Source organism: Saccoglossus kowalevskii, chromosome 15, assembly GCF_978046115.1.
Source record: "Saccoglossus kowalevskii chromosome 15, keSacKowa6.1, whole genome shotgun sequence".
In the NCBI taxonomy this organism is placed as follows: domain Eukaryota; kingdom Metazoa; phylum Hemichordata; class Enteropneusta; family Harrimaniidae; genus Saccoglossus; species Saccoglossus kowalevskii.
The window spans coordinates 9,812,669-9,840,517 of NC_140655.1; the positions used below are offsets into that span (position 1 = coordinate 9,812,669).

The 27,849-nt window shown below is 36.4% G+C and overlaps 2 long non-coding RNA genes across 4 annotated transcripts; both read left to right on the forward strand.

Moving 5' to 3' along the window:
* Positions 1 to 7,360: 7,360 nt before the first annotated feature.
* LOC102806513 (uncharacterized) lies at positions 7,361 to 9,662 on the forward strand. Of its 2 annotated transcripts, XR_438617.3 has the most exons (4): positions 7,381 to 7,468; positions 7,751 to 7,810; positions 8,928 to 9,060; positions 9,475 to 9,662. It is a non-coding gene; the product is annotated as an uncharacterized LOC102806513 (long non-coding RNA). The 2 variants fall into 2 exon arrangements; XR_013418852.2 differs by lacking the exon at positions 7,751 to 7,810 and having other exon boundaries at positions 7,361 to 7,468.
* Positions 9,663 to 15,083: 5,421 nt separating this feature from the next.
* On the forward strand, positions 15,084 to 24,593 carry LOC144342928 (uncharacterized). Of its 2 annotated transcripts, none has more exons than XR_013418854.1 (3): positions 15,084 to 15,161; positions 23,432 to 23,464; positions 24,483 to 24,593. It is a non-coding gene; the product is annotated as an uncharacterized LOC144342928 (long non-coding RNA). The 2 variants fall into 2 exon arrangements; XR_013418853.1 differs by lacking the exons at positions 15,084 to 15,161; positions 24,483 to 24,593 and adding exons at positions 22,972 to 23,193; positions 23,707 to 23,844.
* Positions 24,594 to 27,849: the final 3,256 nt, after the last annotated feature.

Below are 27,849 nucleotides of genomic sequence, written 5' to 3' on the forward strand. Positions count from 1 at the left end.
TGATCACTAATGTCCGTTAGGATCGTGCCACTTTCAAAAATGTGATCAGTGATATCTGTTACTAAATGGTCGATTGTTGTGCTGGATTGTTGAAAAACCCGAGTAGCATTGTCGATTATCTGGGTGAAATTATAAGCATTGAGTAGTGTGAGATAGTTAGAAACAGGTGTGGTATTATGTGCCGTGTCAATGTTGACGTCACCGAGGATGATACACTTTTTACCACTAGCTGACAACTGGGATAGGCATGCTTCTAAACTGTCAATGTATTCATGATAAGATGTGTTAGGTTTTCGGTAGTTAACACCTATGACGAGTCTATTGTAATTGACAATGGATTCCACAAAGATCGATTCACAATGTTTAATTTGAATATTATTAATGTGATTGAATGACAGAGAGCTGTGAATGTATAAAGCTACACCCCCACCCTGGGAACTTACTCTATTGCAAGTGATTAAATTATAATTTGGCAAGTTAAAAAGGACAGGTTTTGAATGTGAATTTAACCATGTTTCACGAAGTGCTAAAAAAAGGAAATTGTTATTTAATATATTGAGAAATGTAACAAAATCATCGTAATGTTTTGAGAGGGATCGAATGTTGAGATGTAAAAATGAGCAGGTATTTTGAGAATTTAATGAATTGAAATTTTCGGGAGAACAGGAGTTGCAATTATAATTACATTTGGAGTCAAGATTTGTATTCATTAGCGGGCAAAGGTATTATGACTGAAGTTACCTTAGTAGGTTAAGATATACGTTGGACATCTTGCAAGGACGAGATTTTCACAGCCAGCGATGATATCAGGATGATAGTCTGATAGCAAAACAGACCAAGGATATAAATAAGCACATCACATTTGATCAGAAACTAGGTGAAAGGACCTCAGATCAAACTATTGGAAGTTGAGAAGTTGCTGCAGCTAACATGAGATATGTAGTGTTCCCAGTGAGATGAATCTATGTCAAGTCGGACATAAACTCTGTAGATACACTTCAGAAGGTGAGAAGGTGGACTTTTCATATATGCAAGCTGAGTGGACAAAGACTTCATGAAGACTAATCTGTAGTGGTGTTGTACCAGAATTTGTGGACTCAACACAGTTCTGGAAGACAGAACTGCAAATGCCAACACACAATATGGAAAGTTGATTAGGACAAAACCAGTAAGGAAAGACAGACCAATTCTTTAAACATCGTTAGTAACATGTAGATGGTAATAATATGTACAAATCCAAAGGGAGAGTGTGCAATGCAGAAACGGTGATCTGTAATGTTCCTAGATGGAATAACACAGCTTGTTATACTACAAAAGGGTACATAATTTACAACAATGTAGAAAGTTCACAAACAAGTTCTTTCAGGGAAGGAAAGACTGTGACTGAGCGGAAATTATGCTATTATTGCCGCGAGGCTATGCCTCCTCATTTTACAAGATTATGTAGAAGTGGAAATATACGTCCTGTAACTGGTTGTGGTAGACGTAATTATGTATTTCTACACCCAGTCACGCCTGCATTTAAAGACCAGATGGCAGTGGTGATTGATAGACAGAAGTATGGAACAAACAAACATGTGACAATGTTGTGCTCAATACTCTACCTAGGGCGATTTGACATGATAATTTTATTTCAATAGTAAAAATTCGCTATCAAAAATCTAAATAATCGAAACCTCATCGAAATCCATTTTCTGTTCTTACCCACAAGCCACACCCTGACCATTCATCAAAACGAGTGGCCTGGAATATACTAGTACTCTGACCCATGCCAAGGACTTCCTGTTTGTAATGCTATATGAGACATCAGACTAACTATCACGTGAAACCAAATCATCTTTGAAAGTGAAGTCCGATATCTTCAGCAGAACGTAGACGTTAAAATTTGCAAAACTAGTCTGTTTCGATCGATCATCGCTTAAGCAGCATACAGTTTGTTGCCTCATTTAAAAAATACGAACGATGTCAATATTCAAAACTGCATTTTTTCTGTCTTTGACGTTCTTCAGAATGATATATCTTGGCCGATCGTATTTTAACAAAAATGTACAGCACAAATTTCACCCAACCTCCTACTCGTTCCTGCTTTTCGATCATTTTTTTTCACTCGCTTTTGCAACTGCTTGTTGAATAATTTCTCTTTAATTCGGCCACGCGAATCCAGAAATATCGTCTGCTCGCTCGCATTGTAAATACATGGCCCTGGCAATATTTTCCTGGTGTCTCTGCTCTTTGCATTACCTTATCAAGTAAATGACTCGATAATCATATTATTGAAACCAGGTAGCATACCTGGATTCAAACTACTTCTTGGTGGGTGTTCTCATCTGATTTCATAAAGAGCCTAGAGTATTGGTAGCAGTCATTAAATGGACGTCTTATCGAGTCAAAATTGACATCAAAGATTGTGATGCATTTAGTTTTTTTCTGGTGGAAAGATGGTAATTTACCTTGAGACCCTGGCACTTACCAAATGCTATTATATTCATTTGGTGCAACCTCATCACAAGCTTCGCTGTCTAGGCACTTAAACAGAAGTCTGTGTATCTACTATCACAAATTACAGATATTGTGTTTATCAAAATATTAAACTATCAAATATCACTATCAAAGCATTCAAATCTATGTGGAATAACAACCTGCGAGGTTTGGTGTTGGAATTTTGGAAAGCAGATGATTGAGACAAACTCATAAGAGAAATTACTATGTATACTGAAGAGGTCAAATTGATTGAGCCCTGGCAGGATAAACCCCTGGATGCACTGAGATTGCCTGCAAAGGTCAATTTGAAAAGAGTATAAAGCAGGTGAAAGACGGAACAACCCTGCCTCTAGAAAGAGGGGTGAGAGGAACAGAACTATGAATATCACTGCAGAGGGTTTTAATGGTAGGGATTAATGAGGAACCAAAATTCATTTTCTTGATAACTTCTATTAGGAAAGACCACTTAACAAATGATAAATAATATGTTGTTTATTTTTAATAGCAGATATGTGTTTTTCCTTATCCCTGCGATGTTCATGGATGCGAAAGTATCTAGTGCATTTCCAAACCAAGTCAATTTTTTTGAACACGTGGCCAGATCTATACACCCTGTACGTGCTTAGTATTACGTTTATTAGTTTTGTTTTAATTTCATGTTATTATTATAGGGTAGGCTTGGACTGGTCTGCCTGATTCAGTTTTGATATATATTGTCCCATCTATTTTCTATATGATGGGTATGTGATTTCAAAAGAACTTTCATTCGACGTCTTGCCATCTCCCACCGCCATCTATGTAAACACTGGTTGCAGTAACGCTTTTCTAAATCGTTTATCATTTCAGGATCTTAGAGTAATGAGGTATTGTATTTCCAGACATCTGGATCATGCGGTGGCGAGCAGCGAAAGGGAAAATTGTGACTTTCACAAACTCATGTTCAGAATGAGGGCATGGTGAAATATATGTTATGTCTCAAGCATCTTGAACACATCTACCTGAGTGGGAAGCAATGATATTATTAGCATTCTGCATAGTGAACTCTCGGGTATTAGTAGTAGGGTGGTGAGTAAACCATAGAAGTCACTAAACACTCGGCCAAGTTGCCTACATCCAACAAAGGAGTTATGGTTAGAAAGAGAGCCTCCATCCAAGCTTGTCATCATTAGACTGCAGTTGAAGTCCCCACTAAACACAATTCGGGAACCACCTTTACAGAATTCATGAAGAGAATATCAAAATTGGTCGGAACTCATAAAGAGAAATGTAGTCATTAGGCCATTGTATATTGGGCATAGTTAGAGGTGATTCACTCACCCAAACAGTACCGGCAATGACTATTCATACCTTATCCTACATAACGGTAGTGGTTGAAATTTCAGAATTTAGTTCTAGCTAAGACTCCATATGGCCTTGCGTCACTCGGAGGCCGACCTATTTTCTGAGTGGACGAAAACGATGTCATATCTGTAAATAGCGGAATGCATATACTGTAATCTTTTAAGCCATTGACATGATTGTGAGTATATAGAGAGAGTACATAAAACAGGAAAGGGGATATTGTAAAAAAGTATTTGCCTTGGCCAGAACAAACTCAGGATAAATATTACAGCAGGTGTTAGAAATGGCTTTGCATTGTTTCACTGGACACAGAAGTTGAATAGTGTCAAAATAGTTGTGTGCCCAACATGTGAGTATTTTCTGACAGTCTGCGTTGGATACAGAACAACATCTGATGTCTACTTCAGAATGTTCATGCAATGGGGAGTCAGGAAATTTGGATAATGCATTATGGACACACCTTCGCAGAACAGATCCCCCCTCATTGTCCACTGTCCAGTGAGTCTTGGTCAGAAACTCATCATCCTCGGGTGATTTTAGTCTATTATGTATTCATTAGTGGTAAGCAGGGCGCTTCTCTCTTCTCTCGTATAGTAATTGTGTCCATGTGTAAAAAATAGATACACACTATTTTCATACAGTGACTGATTTGTTTATTATGTAATAAGTAAATTCACTTAATATGTACATTTAATTCATTTAAAGCATCAATAATTACACAAATGTCACATATCAAGAGTGTAAATGAAGTGAGGCGATAAAAATGTCCAATGTGAGAGTTCGCGAAATAAACTAATTCAAATCAATCTTCAAGCTCAATCCAAAATTCCTGCTTGTTTGAATCCGTCAATAATATGCTCACAACGACAAGACACCTCTTGAATGGCAGTAAACAAACAACTGGTTTGGGTTCACAAATTCTGAGATCAATCGTTGGGTCTTCGTCGCCATTGTTAAGTGCATCGCAAACTTTATGTGCGTAGAACTGTTGAAATTGTTTTTTCAACATATCTTTGAACACCTTGACGGAAAAGGTCTAATGATTGATGCTTATCTGTACAACAGCAAGAACGAATATCAAAGAAATTGTTGTAGCAACTCTTCCCCGGGATCTGCTTTGTAAACATCAAAGATAGCAAAAACTTGTTGCGTTGGTGGAAGCTGGAGCCGTGATTTTGTGTCTTCCACATACGGGACAATGACTATTTCGACGTAACGTAACATCGATTCAGAATTAGACCAGTGTGATGAATGTACCAGCTCACTGGAAAATTGTACGTTGCGTGGTATCTCTGCATTTTGCCTTTGTAGAGCAACATGGGATCAAAAAAGAGATGAAACAACGAGGAGGTGAATTGTTGTTTATTGTCTAACCAGTTATAGTGATGAGGCGGGGTCCCTCTTTATCCATGGTTCATTTGACGGGTACGACAGATTCACCAATTTAAAACAATGTGCGATGCAATAACAATCTAGCCAGTGTTTGTTCAAATCTACATACCCGCCAAGTTCGAATAGAAGACTTTGATTGCAGCTTAAAATCTCTCCCCTGGCCAAGGCAATGACCACGGAACAGTTGGCAATGCCACCTTTAATTATTAGCCATCGAATGTAAGACTGAACAATTGAATCAATATTTGTTTTCTAGTAGAAACGGTCGACCTTGATTCGGTGAAAGGTTAACCGATGTGCAGTTTATTGACATACCAGTTTTTCGTGCTGTTAACGGCTACTCTGAATTCTTCCTTTACGATAACTATCGATGGTGTGCAGGGTCATGTTATACGACTCCACGTTTATGGGCATTTTGGGGTTTTATTTAGCCACTGGATCATTGAGAGAGGCATGTTTGCATGAGGCACCGATCGATATAGATATTTTGAATTCCTTTGAACGTACAGCATGTAACTTTTTGTACAACATTCAAGACCACTTGTTGACATTTTTACATACTTACATTTTTACATACAATACCTGCATAAATGTTTGACGAGACGTTTTAGTAAACCAACCTGTTTGTCTTATCTTCACATTACATGATGAAGAAACAATCATTTAAATACTGTCGTGTATGTCAACTTCATATCAATATTTGAATACCCACAAAAAATATAGTTGTATCAAAATAGTTCATATACCTGAATATCTGAAAAAAAGATAGTGAGGTGATTGTTGCAGTGAATAAAAGCGTCAGCGTTTTACCGCGGTCGAGTCTACTGGACTAATTTATCAGTTGCTTTTTCACAAATGAACAACGCCTTGACCATCAGGTTATTTGATCAATTTTCAATTTAATCCGAAATATTCACAAATAATCCGCTTTGTTACTATTATTGGACACCCGTATGCAGACACACTAATCGCCGTTCAACAAACAGTTTTCATTATTTTAAACGTAGTAAATAAACATTTTCCCCACAATAATACAGCGATGTCTTCAAAATATCTTGTTTTCTATTTGTGAAATTAATGTTGATATAAGGTATTTGTCAAATTAATATAGACAAGATAAGCATTCGGAAACTAATGAACATTTCCCTTCAATCTACACATACGACTGTGTAGTACAATTACAATTACTCAATGTATTAGCGTCCTTTTAACAATACATAATTATTCTTTATAATGTGATCCGAGCAACTCGTGACAGTGTAAAACATCAGTCGCGTCGTGCAGTCATGCTTTTTGATGGAAATGATAACGCGCTACAGTGGGTGATGAGGCTATAAATGGTTTTTGCGTGGGAAAGTTAGTGATGTATGCAGGCATATTAATCACACTGATTCAGATAACACTGCTTGACACAACACCTTATTTGAGAACAATACAACAGCACTCTTTTTTGCTGCTTTCAGCCACATTAAATGCGGAGTTCCCATAATCCAATCTAAACCAATAACTTCAGTCATCGTCAATGTGTTAGGTACATAACACTAAGATAAAAACTAATGACATTATGAAACAACTGATTTGAACAAAAGGATTCACGAATATATTAAAAATTATTTTCGTAATTACCGATTACACAAGAATATTACGGATACTGATAATTTATTATATTCTCTATATTTTTTGTTTGAATTATGATTGAAAGAAGTTGAACGAAATTACAAATTATATCTACTAGTGTGTTCAACAGCTCATGTATGAACAACTTTAATAATAAATATAACTTTACTTGGTAAAAACACATAACAATGAAAAGAATTGCACATAGTAGATATATTAAATTATTTATTGTAGTGTTTCGTGGTGTTGTGGGGTTGGATGGGGTTATATTTTTGGATGAGCGTGTCAACGAAATGTGTCCAACACACTAAAAACTGACTGCTCGTGAATTGCTTCAATTCAATTCATATTTACTGCTGCATAGAATAAAACAAGGTATATATATTCATAGCAAAAATTTAATATCTATATACTATTTATGCATAAACTGGCAATTTGAAATTCACTAAAGCAACCACGCGTACACATTTAAATAAGGAGCTTTACTCAATGTATAAGCGTGGTTTTCGATACCACGATAACATTCTATAAATATTTCATGAATATTTATGAATCTACTGTGACGTGGAAAAAAAGATATTCGGTTGAGAATATCTAGCTTGTACTCATCACAGCATCACATCGATAACACGTAAAGGTAAGTTTAAATTAAATTCATGCTTTTCATTTCGGCTACATTACATCGTAATCATTACGTAACAACAGGGTTATAGCACATCAAGTATACGAGGAACGCTGTTATGACATTACTTAAAATTTGTGGCTGTATTTACCAATAACAATATTCAATACATTTTATATGTATGGAATTTCAAAATATGGCTAGTATTGTGTGATTTGATCTCATTTGATCGCTCACTGGGTAGGCGCACAACAGGTGACTTTTTACCATTTGTCATGCCTATTTTTACTATTTCAGTATTGAGAAGTTAACCTCTCGTTCCGCCATTCTCATTGTAAAGAACACCACATTAGCCTAGTATGTATGATAATATATATGTTGTATTTTATTATGTTAAAAAATATACAGATTTTAAATTGCTATGTACTACAATGTTTGTAATGTACTACAATGTTTGTAATTAAGTCATATGTGTAGATTTTAGGGAAATGTTTATTAGTTTCCGAATGCGTATCATGTCTATATTAATTTCACAAATACCTTATATCAACATTAATTTCACAAATAGAAAACAAGATATTTTGAAGACATCGCTGTATTATTGTAGGAAAAATGTGTATTTACTACGTTTAAAATAATGAAAACGGGTCTGCATACGGGTGTCCAATAATAGTAACAAAGCGGATTATTTGTGAATAATTCGGATTATAATGAAAATTAAAAATTGTTTAAATAATCTGATGGTCAAGGCGTTGTTCATTTGTGAAAAATCAACTGATAAATTAGTCCAGTAGATTCGGCCGCGGTATTCACTGCAACAATCACCTCACTATCTTTTTTTAGATATTCAGGTATATAAACTATTTTGATAAAATTGTATTTTTTGTGAGTATTCGAATGTATACCTTCCTTTGCACCGAGGTATACGTGTTCTGGAACACAGTGGAATATCAGTGGTCGTACCATGGTAACTAGAGTGTGGGACGAGTAGAAATAGGGACTCTTCTAAAGAAAAAAGAAATTATATAAGAGCTGGGCGACGAAAATTAATTTCTAATAACGATTAAAGACATGTCATATGCAAAGCACAATTCATGCTTAAAGCAGAGAGTCGTCACCTGCGCATGCATCAGATGTCCATAGCGTGTCATTGTTTATAAACAATCGTCTACCAATGAGCCTTTGTGTTTATAGCGTCTTTTATCGTCGCTCGGTACCCAATTCCCGCGCGTGCGCAGGTGACGACCCTCTCGCTTTAATATTTACATCATATACCGTTACTGTGTGAATAAATTTTGTTGGTTTAGGGAGGGGGTTAATAGGCAAATGGGAATATTGTTATTAAGTTGACATACATGACAGTTCACTATTTAAATGATTGTCGTATCTTCATATTTTGTTTTACATGATGAAGAAACATGAAGACAGTTTAGTTTACTATAACGTGGCATGACCATTTTGTCTTTTTATGCAGGTGTTGACGTCACAATGAAATCCCTGGTCGCCATGGTATGCTTAATGTTGGTGGTATCCGTTATATTATTGGAACCATGTGAAGTTGCCGCTAGTGGTCATGGGAATGTTCGACACTTGAACAATCACGTGAAGTACGTAAAAATGTTAACAAGTGAACATATATGACAGTTCAGCTTTAAAACAAATGGTTGTCTCTAAAGTTGTGTACAGTTTAGCAAGCTGAATTGCGGGGAAAACATAAAACACCTCATTGTTGTCGCGGTTTTTGCACTGCCAAGTGTTTGCGATACTATATGGTGTATATCTACACAAGAAGAGCCATGGACCCACAACTACATTGATATAGGCCCACGTTGCGTGGACGAGGATAGAACACTAACTGAAGGCGTGCTCATTCTGTAGGAGATATCGTTGGCCATTTAGGTCCAACGTTTTAACAGGTTATGGGAAGAATGCCTAACTCATGCTAAAACCGTAATATAATACGAGATAAAACAAATTCATCTTCGTGGTAACTGATATGGCATCTTTTTTCTATTTTTCAGGACTCCAAGTGATCTTCCCCTTCGAAAACAGCGTAGGGCAGAAGATGCACGTCCAAATTTTTGACATCTATTGTCAGGACAATGGAGGAAAAATGTGAACCGTCTGGCGTTGGCCTCGATTTCAAGGATTTTACAATAAAGAATAATATATAGATATATACTATATAGTATCCGTATTAATATCCGCACATTGTTCTTTTTGTTTCTTTCTTTGGGAAATTATTGAAATTTCCCCTGATCTTCATAAATTACACCTAGTAGGTCTCACTTGTCCACATTCAACACACCCAGGTGTAGAAACTCATTCCACCTGGGCAGAGGTCTCAACCTATTCAAATCTATGTACGTCATTGAAATATGACTTGCGTACCAATAGGCTATTAAGTGTTAATCTTTCCACCCTAGGCATCTATTTGGATCATCTCAATTGCCTAGGCGCCTTGGTATAAGTACTCGATTGCCTTCAATTCATATTAAAAATGATAATTCTCCCCGACAAAACAAGTCAAGAATACGAGAAAGCCAGCAGAACCTAAATACGTCATCCTTGGGTTGGAACATTTAATATAATTTATGAATGCCAACCCAGGCAAGTCTTACATAGCCTCTTTACTATATCAATACTGAATCATTCTTTCCTCTGTCTGTGAACCAAATTAATACATAATCACTTGTTATGCAAAATGTTGTAAGATATTCATCCTAACTAATGATCCACAGTGGCAGTTGTCCTCACAGGCGATCGCTTATTCGTGGTCGAGCTACACAACCTGATGCAAACATTCCTATCTCTCTCCACTGTAAGTGTGTGTGGAATTCTAGTTTCATGCACATTCAAACTCTCAGTCCTCGCAATGAATATCAAATTCCATTGGTGTCTCAACCCATCCTCAGTAGGCGCTCTGTCTGTTTTTTTTTTACCTCGGATCCGGCCCTGGTTCAGAAATACTTGTAGCAGGTCTACTGGAAAGACAGTTATAGTCTTTGTACTAATGGTGATTTTCGTGTGTTTATAAATCTAGCATTTACCATTATGACTCCCTTAAACATATGAATATCAAGAACAATGCATGCTAACACACATCATCTACTATGATTTATAGTACTAGACCCATTGCTCCAAGCTTGGTCTGATCACAATCAGTTCACCAAGGAGAACCTTACTTTGAGGCTAGTAGGGGTATAACTACTGTTGTATACAGACTTAGGAATGACAAGGATTCATGGAACACTGCTTAACACAACATCGTACTTGAGAATACTAGAGCCATCAATCAAACATCTTCCTAGCTAGACATGATGTGGATATCAATCCTATTCCAGGAATTTTAGATTAAAGTAGAAGACTACTCATGAATGCAAATACTCAGAATTTATTCATTTTCAAATATATTGTACTTCCAGGCATTGTAAGAATATTGACTTAATTTTCTAGAAAATGTTGGTTGTAATATAGTGTATAGTGGCCATTTTGAAAGTATTGATGGTGACATAGACTGAAAATATCATATATTGTTAATAATAGGGTACTTATTGTTGTCCTAAATTATTTTGAAAATCTGGATTTTAAAAATGTCAAAAATGCAATTTTTCTTTAACATTGCGCTCTATGGAATTGTTCTAAAAATAAAAATTTTTAAAAAATAATATGACAAGTTTCGTGATATTTCATGGTGCCATGGGACAGTAGCTTCATAATTTTACATAATAAACCTATGAGCATTGTCATGCGATGTATGACAAACTTCCCCAAAAATTATGAGTAGCCTTCTACCTTAAGAATAACCAAATATAGTAGTTAATTGCACATGTTTGGTACGCTCCTGTCGGTATTACTCATCTCAATGTTATAATTATTATAATCAGATCGTTGTGAATTATCATTTTGTATACACGCATGTATTAAATGAATGGTCATTTTATTTGGTGATATATATTTTAGAAAGTCATTCGAGACAAAACATTCTTAATTCTAAAATTTCATGATTTTTTTCAAGTCAAGTAATAATAATGAATACATCATGATCGGCGTGTCTAGTATATATCTATACAAACATGTTAGGAAGATTCCATATTAATCAATCCTAAAAACAATGTTACAGTACTGAGCTGCAACGACGTAGTTCCTGGCCGGTTATTAAATATTCACTTGAATGTTGAAGGCTCTCCTCTTCATCTGATCAACGTTTACGCTCCGACCGATGCTTGCTTTTTTCAAGGTTTTAAAACAATTTCTAAATGGTCTAAATTAGGATCCAGTCATTATAGGAGGAGACTATAATTGCACTGCAAACCCTGTTATGGACAGATTAGACAGCCCCGAACCACATCCTCCATCCGCTAATTTGTTATCAAACACTGTAAGGCGCTTCAAACTTATTGACTCATGGCGTTATTTCAATACCACATCACGGGAATACACATGATCAAGAAATCAAAGTAAATCCCGTATTGACACTTTCTTTTTATCTACCTCTCTTGCTGCCAGAATTAAAGTTGCATCTATTCAGCCTCATCACGATTTTTCCGACCATTGCCTTGTCAAGCTGATCAGCAACCATAACCCGATATGGGCTTTAATTTAAACCTGCTACAGGACGACGAATACTGTCAAATACTTAATGATTACTGGTTGTCATGGCGTATTCAAAAAACACTTTTTGACTCTGTTCAAATGTGGTGGGATGTCGGTAAACATAAAATAAAAGAGCTAACTAAATAATATAGTGCAATGCTCGCTCATAGTTACAAACAAACCAAGCACACACTCTGTAAAGAAATCAATGAACAAGTACACGAACCAAGTAACTTCGTCGCTGCACAACTTAATGAAAAAAGACGCTACTTGATGACTTAATAAAAATGAATGCAAAGGGGCAGCTATAAGGGCTCGCCACAAAATCCTGAACGAAAATGACGCACCAACTGCCTTTTTCTTTAACATTGAAAAACACAATGAGAGCAAAAAGATTATGACCCAACTACAAAAGCCAGACGATACGACCACTGACTCCCAGGCCGAAATACGCATGTTGACTAAACAATTTTATACCGATCTCTTCTCCCCTGGTCCGGTGTCAGCTGAGTCCCAAAATATCATTTTAGAAGATCTCCTTCAACTTGAAAACGCCTTGAAGGAGGATTGTGATGCTCTTTTGTCGTATGATGAGCTTTCTGTGGCCATTAAATGTTATCTAAAGGTAGATCTCCAGGCATTGATGGTTTACCTGGTGAGTTTTACAGGCACTTCTGGTCTCTTCTGTGTCCTGATCTCCACCAAGTTATCACTGCTTCTCTTGAGGACGGTCAGCTTCCTCTGTCATGTCGGCGTGCAGTGATTACGCTTCTACGCTTATTGAAAAATTGGAGACCGGTGTGTCTTCTATGTGCGGACTACAAGATTTTAACGAAAGCACTCTCAATCAGGCTAAGATCCGCAATTGGTAACATCATTCATGATAATCAAACAACAACATAAACCTAGTGCGCGACCTAATTACGTACTCTAACCGCAATAACATTCAGCTCGGCTTTGTCGCACTGGATCAAAAGAAAGCCTTTGATAGAGTGAATCATTGTTATCTTTTTAAAACACTTGAAGCATTTGGTTTTGGGAATACATTTTTAAAATACATGAAACTGATATATACTGGCACACATAGTATTGTACGCATCAGCATTACCCTTACAAGCCCTATACCGTTTTTACGTGGCATACGCCAAGGTTGTTCACTCTCCGGTCAACTTTATACTATTGCTATAGAACCACTTCTGTATAAAACAAGAACCAAGAGCGATATACATGGTTTTGAAGTAAATTACTCTTGTGGAAAACACGTGAATCTCACCGCCTATGCTGATGACATCAGCTTCTTTCTTACCCAGCAGTGCGACTTTTCTAAACTTGAGAAATGGCTGCGAATTTATGAAGGCGCCAGCAACTCGCGTGTGAACTACACAAAGTCGCAAGGGTTATGGGTTGGGAAGTGGCGTGATAGAACTGACACACCTCTGGGTATCGATTGGAATAATGACGAGTTTAAGGTCCTTGGAACATTCCTCGGAAATAAACATGAATACATAGCTAAAAACTTGGATGACATTATAGAAAATGTTAAAACAAAGTTTGAATGATGGACCAAGTATACACCAGCAATGTCATATAAAGGGGCGAACCCTAGTAATAAATCAGCTCGTCGCCTCAAAGTTATTACACCGGTTTATGTGGCTGTGTCCGCCGAAACATATGGTCGACTGCTTGCAGACTCTTTTTCTTGAGTTCTTTTGGCAGGGATGCCACTTGATCCCAGCGGAATTACTTTATATGTCAAACCACGTGGGTGGACAGGGCTTAATTCACCTCTCTTCACGAATAGCCGCCTCCCGTCTACAATATATACACCGATATTTTTACTCAGGTTTAAAGCATCCCAGTTTTATATTCACGGACTATTTTTTAAGGCAGGTGAACGGCTTAAACTACGACAAACAACTATTTGTTATTACTCTTGTGTCTCTGATTTCTATAGCGATATATTGAAAACATGGTACTCATGTACATCATTAAGGAAAGTTGAACCACATACTTATTAAGAAGTATTTGAAGAACCGTTGTTTTTCAACAATCTGATTTTGCACCCATTGCAACACAAACCACTAAATCTTCTGCACTTGGAGATGTGTTGGTAAATGGCTGAATGTTGCAGCATTACATGGATCCGTGCCGATTTATTCAAAAGATTGCTGGCAACCGCCCTCAACGTTGTACATAGAGCCATACCGGCAAATAGGAAAACTATTTTAAATAGCCACAACATTGAGAGTGATATCACATCACTTGATCTAAAGTACTCTCTTGAGCTTACGTATATCGATGAAGATGAAGACATTCTTCTAAACTGTCCCCTATACAAATTTGAGAAGTGAGAAATAAACAAATTTATCATAGCAAAGCAAAATGCAGGAAATATGCAAGCCGCTATGATACTGTACAGCTAGCCGGAAGCCCGTATGCAAATGAGGTTTTAATTAGTTTTTATCTTGAATTTAACGACCGTTACGCAAGAGCCAACTCAACGAAAATTGAAACTCGATGAATAAAGGTTCAATCGCTACAACAATTTCAGAATCGCGCTACTTTTTATAGGTCTCCACTAGACTGAATTTTTGAAAAGATCTGTGGGGTAGAAGTGTAGATTTCGTGTTTTAGGTACGTGTTCGGAAATCATATCTCTTGACTTGTGTATTTAGGTTTGACTGTTTTTCTATAAATATATTGTTTATGAAATGTCATACTATAAGTTCTGTGAATGTCAATTTGTTGCGATCACAAATAGCCATGCTATCAATCGGCGAAATGATCGAGAAAAAACTCATAGCGCAAACTTGATTTTTCGAGGTCAAATAAGTTGACCTATAAGCTGGCCTCGTCCGTGTACATATTTTTTAATATGCTGCGAGTTTTATAAAAACAAGTATTAACATCTCATTTTGCAGTTACCATGTATTAAGATTACACATGAACTGGATTTCAAAAATAACTAGGCAAGAATTCGCGTACATACTATTGATGTGGGGTGTGTTAATTTTCCTGGCATCGTACGAGGCACGAGTTTTCAGAGTTCAAAATGGCGACGCTGTGTTTACGCGTATATAACCTGTGGCGGAAAAATTCGAATATTTCCAAGGTAAGTTGAGAAAAATCGAGATAATATAGGATTTGAACATTTTAAAACTAGAATTTTAATCAATGTGATGTCGTTTTATAATCAGTTATCTTTCTTGGGCGCTTTCCAGTGTTATGAAATCGTCGTGTTTTGTCGGGTATTGAAATCATTTCATTCAGTTGTTGATCTCGCGACAGGCATCCGGCATGAACACATTGAAACCTGTATTTGTCACCAGTGTTCAGGTTTCTTCAATTGTATTTACAGCATACATAGAAGTAGTTTATTACCTATATTATATATATTACTTTGCGATGTATACTCGTTGTCACAAATAATCATGCTTTAGAAGATGTCTCTAGTACAATAATGAAAAATGATTAATAAACACTATCTATATTATAATACTCTACTCTGTACATTTTATTTTGAATATATTTTCACTTGTGCATTGAACAGTTCAGAATGAAATTTTACCACCTGAAATTTACTTGTTAGGGAGTGGGGTAATGGGCATGTTGAAAATGGTGCCATACTGCCACTGGTAAATATTTTTATCATATTTTTTCCTTATAAATTACTGATTTATAGTATTAGGTGTGTCTCTTTATATTAGTAGTATTACTATTTTTATTTTTACCTTTGTGCTGTTTTTTTATTTTTTATATTATTATGAGTTTAGTTTATTCTTGCTCTGTTTTTGTAGTTTGCTACACTGTAGTTATAGTATTCATATATAGTAGGCCCTACTTAGAAATATTTCCATGTAGTACATGTAGAATTATTCGCTTTTTTAGATTTAGTAGATTTAGAGATATCGGAAATACATTATCTGGAAATTCTAAATGAACCTGCGGACAACCTAGAGACAGTGAAGCATGTGGTAGAATACATACATTCAAAATTCTAAGTTGGTACCCGACTTAAACATATTGTAGTTGTTGGTGATGGAAAAACATTTGATTACCTGGTGAGATTAAAAAATGAATATGGTAGTGATCTTGAGTGGCTGCTTCCATTTCCTGGAGACTGGCACATTCTAAAAAATTACCAACCAGTGCTGATGAAGATATATTTGGATGCTGGTCTACGCAAGATTTGTGAAGAGACACACCATGGCAGTACACTGCAGAGTCTTTTTGAATGCAAAACATTCAAACATACACAAGTTCTTTTGTGAAGTATGGGAGGCATTTTAGCGCTGCCAAATAAAGCACTTCCTGAATTATAAGAGTAGTATGGACAACTTCTCTGTGGATGAGTTTCTAGAAGATGTAGCTGTCAAAACAAAAGATATGATGTCTAAATATGGTGAAGATGACCTCAGTGATTTCTACATATGCAGAGATGTTGAAATGTGTATTGGCATGAAAGAAGAGTTTCAGACGTACAGAGCTGAAATGCAAATTATAAATTCTGGGATCAATTCATTCACCAGGATTGCTTTGCCTACATCTCCTTATACATAGCTTTCAGATCCAGTGACTGGGACTTCCAGCGGGCAGCTCTAAAGACTATAGGGCCATTATTTCACGCTTTTGATCAGCACACATACTTGCGTCTAATTCCACGACATTTGGCACATCTGCTACAAATGCCCAAGCCAGTAATTGATCATTTAGGTGCTGGAGGTTTTGTTGTCAACATTTCAGGAAAGACCTGTTCAAATGTTGCAATGGATGAGGCCCATGAGATGTTGATAAAAAAGCATGTAAAAAATGCCGTTCAGAAAACATCGCCTGAACTGTTTGACAAAATTGCAGTCTACTTACCAAACAGATTGCTGGTACATCATTAGAACCACAACGAAAGATGGAAAGAAGTGTTTGGAAGCAGGAAGAACAACTGTGTAGAGTGTATTCCAGTATGATCATGAGTACTGGCATTTTCATCCATGAAGATAAAAGCACTGTTTTGAAGCCTTTATTTTCAGCCGAGCCACTCCCTGACAAAACTGATTTACTGCAGTTCTGTGCAATTGGCGAGAGAGATTTCAAAGGCTTCACAGAAATGCTAATTTTACACAAACCTAGCACTGATGCTCCAGTACGTCGCAGAGCACTGAAGACCTTTCCAAAGAAGCATGTATCAAATAAGAAAACGAAAGCCGCAGACAAAGAACACAGACTTTACCAGAAATGCTTAAAACGCATTATCACAAAGTCAAAAGACGAAAACAAACCACCTATACAAGTTGGACAGTTAATGTCTCTACCAAGATCACTTGCAACTGATGAGGGGAACATGTTAAAAGGTGTGAAAGCTAACACAACCAAGTAGTACACTTCATGATACAGCGGCATGCTTTCTCAAAGTCTTCCAGAAGGATGGAAACCTGATACAATTGTACTTGAGGGTAAGTTTCTCATAAACACTACACCTTTGTCAACTCACAAAACATACCTTGACTACACAAAGTTCCTAATACGGACACAAATTCTGCCATATTTTCACCAACGAGCAGAAGAAGTCCCTGTAGTGTTTGATGATCCACACAGGAATGGGATGTCAGCAAAGGATCTGGAAAGAGCACGCAGAGATAGCACTCGCCAAGAAGCCCCTACTATGGTCATAGGACCTGATAGGAAAGTGTTTAGAAACTGGAGACAATTTCTTTCCAATCGCAAGAACAAGTGAAATCTGGTACATTTGTTGTCAGAAGAATTTGGCAAGTTGTTAGAAATTGTACTTCATAGGAACCAGATGTTTGTTACTGGTGGTGGCTTTGGTGGTGTCAACCGGGATAAAGCTTTTGTGACAACAGCACTTCGTACTGAAGAGTATGGTAGTTCCAATCATGTGAAAAGTGACACTAGAGTTTGGCTTCATGCTTTCAGCAGTACAAACCAGTAAGTATCTATTCACCCGATACCGACACTTCTCATGTTGGTTTGCCATTCATATAAACTGACCAAAGCAGAAAAGAAGTGTACATTAATGTCTTAATGAAAAGTGGTTATCCAAGTTACCTGTCAATGAATTCATTATGTTACGCCATTAGAAGAGATCCTGATCTCTAACATATCCTGAACACATAAGGGCCAACTGCCTGCAAACATTGTTCATAGCATAGGATGTGACTACACCTCATTTATTAGTGGATATGGAAAGGCAACTACGGTGGCCCATATATACAATTGGTTCGCTACATGAAAGTCAGTCGGCTATTTGAAAATTGCTCTGCTACATGAAAATCGGTCGGCTACTTGAAAATTGCTCGGCTACTTGAAAACTGCTCCGCTACATGAAAATCGCGTCCTTACATGAAAATCGCTCCGCTACTTGAAAAAAATTGGTCGGCTACTTGAAAACTGCTCCGCTACATGAAAATCGCTCCGCTACTTGAAAAATTCGGTCGGCTACTTGAAAATCGCGCCGCTATATGAAAATTGCTCCTCTATCTAGAAAATCGCGTGTATGTTGCGAGGTAACCTATCTGCAGATATGACCCGGAAGTACAACATGCAATGTATACCATTGCTTGTGTATGCTTACGAAGTCGGGTAAACAACGTATTCATCTGTTTGTTAAATAAAATGAAGTCAACCAACTTGTATACTTGAAACATCATATTTGCATGTGTTGATTGTATTGGCATGCTGACTCTAGGCTTTGAATGTAAGCAGGTTACAAGTCAGTGCGCCATTCTAACCCTGTACAACCACAAATTGTTACGACTCGTTACCAAAATCTACTGTACCGTGTATCACGTTTACATCCCTACAAATCAGTTTCATGGCTTTACTACTACTAAGTTTAGCTTTTATTCACCTATAAAACGAGCGTCTTGCTGTCAACATATATCAGAGGGTGGGCGAGGGGGATAGCTGATACAGGTTACAGAAAATTAAAAAGGCATTTTACGTTTTTACAAGAAATAAAATGAAAATTTCATGTATAGTGAAAATGGGTTTTTACACTTTACGAAGATAAAACAAATTCATAATTACATTTTACAGTTGTTTTCATAAATTTGATTTAAGAGCCAAAGAATATCACACGTAGAATAACCTCCGATGAATGCGTTCTGCTGTGACAAATCTCATGGGTTTGTGTGACGCATATGCGCGAATCAGGCCAGGAATTAATGTCGAACGTTAACGTGCGATATTAGTTCCGGTTTGACATTTTTTCCGGTGTTCTACTAAGAACAATGCTTGACGAGGACACTTGCACACCGCATTAAATAAAGTGTAGATAACATTGCGTACATGTCATTGTAAAAGTCAGAATATTTAGAACATCGTGTTAACTTCGAACGTCACGCTAAATCGCTCATTGTTTTAGCAAATGAGCATACAAATTAAATATGCATATAATAATAATAATAATAATAATAATAATAATAATAATTCACTAAACAAACTACAGTGAGTATAAAATATATAATCATGTTATAATCTGTTCAGATATAGTGGTAAGAAATGGATCTTTTGACAAGTTATTAAAATAATATTATAGTGACAAATAAAAATCTGATGCCAGACAAAACATCAGAAATATAATATACGAGGCGAAACAATGATCATCATTGTCTGTTGTAAGGATTAGCTCTTAAGCTTAACAATTGTTTAATTTCATTATGTTATTGACGAAACTAATAACTATAAATTATAACAAGTTTTGTATTTGCGACTTGAATACTAATAATTTTTACTGAATACTAATAATAATAATATACTACTACCTTGAATGGGTCTCTCTCTGATTTTGTGTCAATATTGTATTTTTTTTTAATATTTTGGGTCATTTATGTCAAAACTGCTATTTCCGACGACTTCTTGAAAACTACTAGCTCGATTCATTTGATACATGTTATGTAGGTATCTTGTGTTAATCTCTATTAGATATGTTCTTTTTGTGACGATATCAACTATTCTCAATTCTTAGCAATTATTTTTCCATGTTTGGAAAAATAAAATTATACGTGAGCATGCTTGACATGTATGTGGAATCATCAATGAAAGGAAACTAGAAGAGAAAACGTTTTCACATTTTATTTTGGTAAAACAATAGAATAGTTGAATTACAAAAACAATGCAACACGTATTATGTACAACGCCAGGCAAAATAATATTAATCATTTATAATCCTTAAGTAAATAACACATCTGGTGTTTACACAAGCAGAGGTGCTCGCTAGGTTGTTGTATTTTGTTTATAAATGTACTATTTGTATTTACTGATAGTTTTACGGAAATAGTTTCAAACACAGTCTTTGCTGTTATATGCATTTATTTAGATTTTGGATTACTTAATATATAAAACTGCATAGATTCAATCAACATGTGTGTGTGTGGTCGAAACTTCCTACATTCGAGATATACGTAACAACTTAGCCATCTGCCGTCGATGCATCAACAGCAGAACGTTTATTTATTTTATTTACGAGAATCCACTACACCGCGAAGAAAATTCAAGAACTGCATTGCGCTTGTGCGACGACCTCAGCCGGAAGTTTTAGCGCACGGAAAATTCTTCGCATGACACCGGGCTTCAAATGAGGAATTACAAGTTTGTAATTTCGTACGAATTACTACATTTAATGTGGAAAATGGTTTATACACTTACAAAAAATAAGATTTGTGTACGAATTACGGAAGAATAGCATAGCTGATTACGTTTTACACCTTGCTCATGTCTACGAAATTACGTTTTTTTTTATTTTTTAAATTACATTATTACGAAAAATAAAAACAATTGATTACAGCTTACGAAAATACCCCTTGCCGACCGTCATATCACATGATTCGCAACTACGGGTTGTAAATCGGGCACACTAATGTTTATGACTTATTTAAAAAATCGGTGTGATTGTCAAAGCTAAGGTGATAGAACGGTCAACTAAACTAATTGCACAAACAAACAATATGTTATCTGTAATAATTGAAATGTGTGCAATTTTGGCGCGACACACAAAGCTTACCTACATGCTATGAGGACATTTTCAACAATTTGGTCTACAATCATGTTGTGAAAATATCGTGCACACATGATCTCTATAATTTAAAAGAAAGCGAAAAACGACAAGAAAAAATCTCGCTCATAAAGCCCATGCACATATCATGGTGTTTGGTCTATAATGAGGTATACTCAATCATAATTTGATCACCTTCAAATGATCTATGACGAGGTACAGATTTGTTTAAAACAGCCTTATCAATGGAGCTATAAAAATATGTCCTATAACGTCAGTAACTCGGTGCTCCGGTACAACATGCCCAATTGAGACGAGTCGTAGTTACATGACGCAATATTTTCCAATAAACACTATGTGGTATAAACAAAATATTTCTTTATGAACTATAATAATGATTTGTAATACTCAAGAATGGACGAAAACTAATCATGTACTTTGCATATTAAAAACGATGACAGAATCTCAATTGCCAAAACGGATATATGCGTAGATCAAATTGGTATTTGAGTACTAGATAGATGAAGTTGTACGACGTAGTATTATAATAGTAGAAACAAACCAGGTGACGATTCAAAACCACGTGAACACGTGTATCCCTCCTCCGGTGGTGATAATAATACATAAATGGATTTCTATACAATTTTAACTCCTAAATTTTAACTAGTATGCAAGTTATTGCAAAACATGCGTAAATTATCACGCGTAGTATTTCTTCGCAAAGTTCGTTTAAAGAGCGACGTGTTTATGTCAATTCATTGCTTTCGATTTAAATTTAAACTCTTCATTGTCCGTCACGTGTAGCAAGATTTTAGTAAATATACCTAGTTTTACACCATGCCGTTATATAGATTTAAAAATAATTAAACAATACGAGACACAAATGCATCATTTTTAGCTCATTGGGGTGCATATAGTTTCCCGCTTGTTTTCTTTAAAAAAAATAATAATTTGTGTTACCGTGATTTTCAAGTAACCGACCGATTTTCATGTAGCTGACCGATTTTCATGTAGTTGACCGATTTTCATGTAGCCGACCGATTTTCATATAGCCGACTGATTTTCATGTAGCCGACCGATTTTCACGTAACCGACCGATTTTCATATAGCCGGCCGATTTTCATATAGTAGGCCGATTTTCATGTAGCCGACCGATTTTCATGTAGCCGACCGATTTTCATGTAACGGAGCAATTTTCAAGTAGCCGACCGACTTTTTTCAAGTAGCAGAACGATTTTCAAATAGCCGACGGATTTTCATGTAGCGGACTGATTGTATATATGGGCCACCGTAGGCAACAGTGTACAAGACATTTTACCAACATGCTGAATTCATTTCTAGTGAACTGGAATCTGTTAAGTAAACTTTCTGACACTGATCCAGATAATAAAGAAGATGGTCTACTAGCATTTACCGCCTGGATGGAGTGTTGTATTTCAAGAAGTACCTCAGTGCATTCAAAGTTGACACTTTCCTAGCATTATTCCAAGATGTTACAAGAGTTGAGGGGTCAGACATTCAAAATCACGGTCTATGGTTGGAAATCATCAAAGAGGCCATCTGGGGTAAGATAAGTTTTGAGTGTGAAAGCTTGCCATCAAATGAAGCCCTCCAGTATCATTGGAGAAGAACCATTTGGGTGTGTAAGTTATGGAAACAAGCTGCCTCCAGTAATGTGGAATTTCCAACTTTGGATGAAAAGCATGGCTTCACGACTACGGATGGTGAGCTCAGAGTATTATGGGATACTGCACAAATGAGTGTTGAAATTAACGGTTGGTTGTAATTGCCAGAAAGGGTGTAAAACCAAAAGATGTGGATGCAGAAAGAATGTTTTGCTTTGCAGAACCGGGTGCAGTTGTAGGGATTGTGAAAATAAGATTACAGAACAGAGTACAGATGACAGTAAGGTGTGTGAAGAACTTGATGAAAATATTGAGACTGAAGCTGCCGAAATAAACCAGCAATCAAGTGAAGCAAATGCAGAAATGGTAGATGATGACACTGGTGATGTTGTGAATGAGACTGATGAATTCATGTGGAGTGATAATTTGGAAGAAATGGGTGAAAATAATACTGATAGTGAATTGGATGACATAGATTATGAATCTGACCTGGAAGACAAATGAATAAAATGGTGAGTACACAATTACTATAGGGTATCTTTCTTAACAAAACACTTCACTTCCTCGCAGCACATACATAACTGAGGGGGGGGTTACTAGATAACATTCATTATACTAGTACTAGTTTATAATAAACTTCATTAGTTCATTTCAAATTACATTAAAATTAAAATAAAAATAGAAACAAAATTGCTCACTGTATACATGTAGAATTTCTATTTAACTCTATTTTGTTTTTGTTTATTACAGAAAAACATGAAGTGAAGACAAGTGAATAAAATGGTGAGTACACAATTACTATTGGGTATCTTTCCTAACAGAACACTTCACTTCCTTGCAGCGCATACATTTGTTACTACCTTATAACTGGGGTTCATTAGCTAAAATTCATTATACTAGTACTAGTTTATAATAAACTTCATTAGTTAATTTTAAAATTACATTTAGAAAAAATAGAAACAAAATTGCTCACTGTATACATGTAGGATTTCTATTTAACTCTATTTTGTTTTTGTTTATTATAGAAAAGCATGAAGTGATGATGATGATCTATATCAACTTCAAGACAGAACAAACAGCTTTGAGGAAGATGATTTACATGTAGAATAATTTGTTAATTATAGTAACGGATATTTTATTGTAAATAAACACTTTGAACCTGATATATACTGTGTATGAGTTTTATTAATATGAAATGTTATTGTTCACCTTGGGAACCTTTTAGGAAAAAATATGGTAATCAAAACATGGTAATAAAAAACTGTTACACTAATTAATGCATGAACCTTGAAGAAATACAAAATAATTGACAAATTCTTTTGGAATAAATAATTTAATGCTAAATCCAATGTGGATGATGACCTTGAGGGTCATGGGCCAGTTGTGAGAGACCCTAGTACATTGTTTTACACCTCCCGACTCAAGAAATGTTGGTATAAACACAATTTGTGGCACTGATTTTAACAAGTAGATTCTCTACATTTTGGTTGTGTTCGCTTATGTCTGCGGCTTCTCAGACCAAAATTGTGCCTTGTTTAATTTGCAGCTGAAACTAGTTGTTGAGAGTCTTATTTTATTGTGAACTTTGACCTACCTAATTTGAACCCTATCCTCATAAATTGTATATGTACTTGTAGCCTCTACTAATCTCTACTTTTAAACAATGTCATTTTTATTTTGCTACCACGAAAACTAACAGAGAAAATGCACTTTTTATAAGTGTAAACAAAAACACCACTGCCAGCTGGTTTATTTGCTTTCATTGTTTACATTCCTATGATCACTATTTGTTTATGTGCAGGGTAGCCTACTGGCTGTGTATGGAGGGACATCTTATCTTTCAACCATGAAGACATCCCCAATTTCAAGGACTGCTATCTCGTTCCGATCGCTAAGAAGGACGGTGTCCTACAATGGCGCCTACTGCATGGCGGATACCCCTGTGGTGGCTTTTTGCTTAAGTCCAAAATACATAACACTGATGCATGTCTCTTTTGTCATGAAACCAATGACCTGGCTCACTGTCACAAGGTCTGTATTAAAATACATTCACTGTGGTCAGTTAAAGATAAGATCCACAATATGGCAGCGAGGTAGGATACGACAGCTGAGATAGATGTTTATTATTTACATACGGTACATTTATGTCGCGATTATTTCAACTTTCCCGGTTCAGAAAGATCGTACAGTCAAGACTCGTGACCTGCACGTGATGGAAATCACGTCACAGTGACTTTGGAGCCCTGTTTCATGGATCGTCGGAAATAACTGTAAAACTACCGAGGTGGCACTCTGAACCGGAGAAATGCTAAATGCATTCTATTATACACAGCAATCGTTTTGAATTGACTTCCAGTAGTTTCTTGCGAATGTGTGGAACGTGACAATCCATTGTGTAATTGAGTGGTGTCAATTATCCCTGTGCATCAAATGGTTCCGCCGTTAAGTTCCAGTGTATTGTGATGTTAATCCCAGGTGTACGACTATATAATGCGTGAATGCCCCGTCATCGGGGTTGCTTCTTCAAACATCACGGTGGAGGAGAACCCTTGACAAAAGTTGGTCCCAGATTCTTGAAGTTGTGGTGACGCACATGGCTGTTCGAATATTCCCTGAAGACTCACCAGCGCTGGGTTTCTGCGAGCGAATGGTCTCGACGCGTAACATCGTTCCTTCGTCAATTCTGCTATCCTGGTGGTGACTACACTCAGTTTTCCGTACAACGAGCGCCGACTTCCATCATGGACATAACCACAAGTCGTACGGACATAACTGTGAGTCGCATGCACCCCACACCCACACTTTCCATTAGTCTAGGGCACTAGCTGTCAAGTGTTTAATTATTGTATTTTTGTGAAATGCATTCTGTATCTTTTATGACTATTCTATTTTACGTGCACAAACCGGTTAATTAAGACAACAATTGAAACTGGGAATGCCGTATTTTGTTTGAAAGTTGTGTAGCTATACCATGAAGTCTATTTATTATTAATCTGTCATTTATTATAAGTTACCCGCTCGTGTTTGTGAGCTCTAGGGCATTTTCCCATCATATGCGCTGGTGCTCATAACCCCGAGCGAACCGTATATATTTATTTCCCTTATTTAGGGAGCGGTTAATGTTATTTGTAATGCATGTGTTTTCCGTGATTAATTAAATTCCTTTACTTGTTACTGATTAGTTAGTCTTCTCTTGTATGCTGTGTTTGTATGTTCGTATTCCCAAACATATTGCTGAACAGGTCACAACTACTCATTTAGAGGTATAAACCATTAATTCGGTACAGGTAAAAGAACCCCGCAACACGAGTGATATTTGGAACCCGACATTTAGACATTTGTATAATTTATCCAAATATTTAATACAACCTCGTGACACTCGCATTTTCATCGAGTGCACAAGATTGGCACCTCTTTTCAACCTTTTTAAAATTATCATCCACAGACTACTTTACATTGACAAAGTTCAACTGTCCTGGTACATACTAGGTCCACAAAGTAAGCAACCAACTCCAAGTCACCGCCTCTTATGCTTTATCATCACCACAATGAAACACGTGACTAGGATCAATAAGATGAATGAACTCTTCCAGACTGATGTAGTGTAGTACTTTAAAACCAGAATCAGGCAAAGGTTGAGAAATGAGTACAACTACCATATGGTGACTCGTTCTTTAAATAAATTTATATCGCTTTGGTGCATCAACGATGCCATATCCACTGTTGCTGGACAACTACTAGAGTACCCGGACTACATGCTTAATGGAGATGACGGTTAGCAGAGGAATGATGCTGATGAATATGCCGACACATAAATATACCAGAACTGCATTTTCTCGTAATTGTTATGTATACGATGTGAATCGCTAGCAAACAATCGATTTTTTTTTTAGTTTTTCGCTCCTTTCAAGCAGTGTTTTTAATTACTTCCTGTACACATCTTAATTAATGCAATGTTAATTGCCCTTTGAACTTGCGAATACAACATCTCCCATAGTCCTCTCACTCTCCAAAAGATCACGGAAACGATATTGGACAGGTACAGTGCATACCATACCATAGTGTAGACTGGCAAATTCGGGACTTCTGTTTTGTTGTACAAAAAAAATATAATTGTCAATTTAGCATTTTTAACGTGATCGCGAAAACTAGTTTAACCACGAAAGAAACCCCGACGATACCCGAGCGGTAGTGAAAACCGAAGCGGAATAACTCCGGTGATTATGCAAATTAAATTTGTTGGACTGTCATTGGCAACGAATCAGAGTGCAGCTGTATACGTGATCTTATCTATGTCAATGTACGTGACCTTTCATTTCGTATGACCCGGCGATTTTGAAAGACTACTTATATACATTGGACTTGTTTCAGTAAACATGAATGATAGTATCGCCTTTGCACTTAGAAAGTTAAAGTATCCATCTCTGCGATCGAATCGACCTTCAAAAGGCAATGTTTACTTCCACAAGTGTTGACGTGTGGCGATAGAGAGGAGACTGGGTCAGTCTTATCAGATGTATCTGATTTGTCTTCAATAGTTTGTCTGCAAGATACGCGTCCTGAATTAAAGGAGAGAATTCGTTTAATTCTAGGAAACTTATAGAGCAAGAAACTACTTTTTATTCTGATCTTAAATTACTTGTGCGCTTTTTGAATAAGTTTTGAATATTTTATGTACATCTGGTTATGGACATGTATGGTATGAACAAAGAATTGATAATAGCGAGATGTTCTTCAGTGAATTTAAAAGATGTTTTGATATATCTAGACAGAATTGGTGTGCAGAAATTAATAAAAATGTAAAGCTTCAAACATATTGCATGTTTAAACAAGATTTAATATATGAAAGATATCTTGCTGCTATTTCGTTGGCTACTCCTATCTATTCATGTGCTATAACTAGACTTAGAATTTCCTGTCATCCCCTAGAAATTGAAAATGGTAGAACATTGGGTATTCCACGTGACCAAAGATTGTGTCCATTTGGTTGCAGGGTCACAGAGGACGAATATCATTTTACTATGGTTTGTCCAAAATATGAAGCACTTAGACAAAAATTCTTACCAAAATATTATTTTTCACCACCAACCAAGATAAAATTCATTGCATTGCTACAAAGTACTAACTCGTATGTTTTACTAAGTTTGGGTAAATATTTGTTTAAGAGT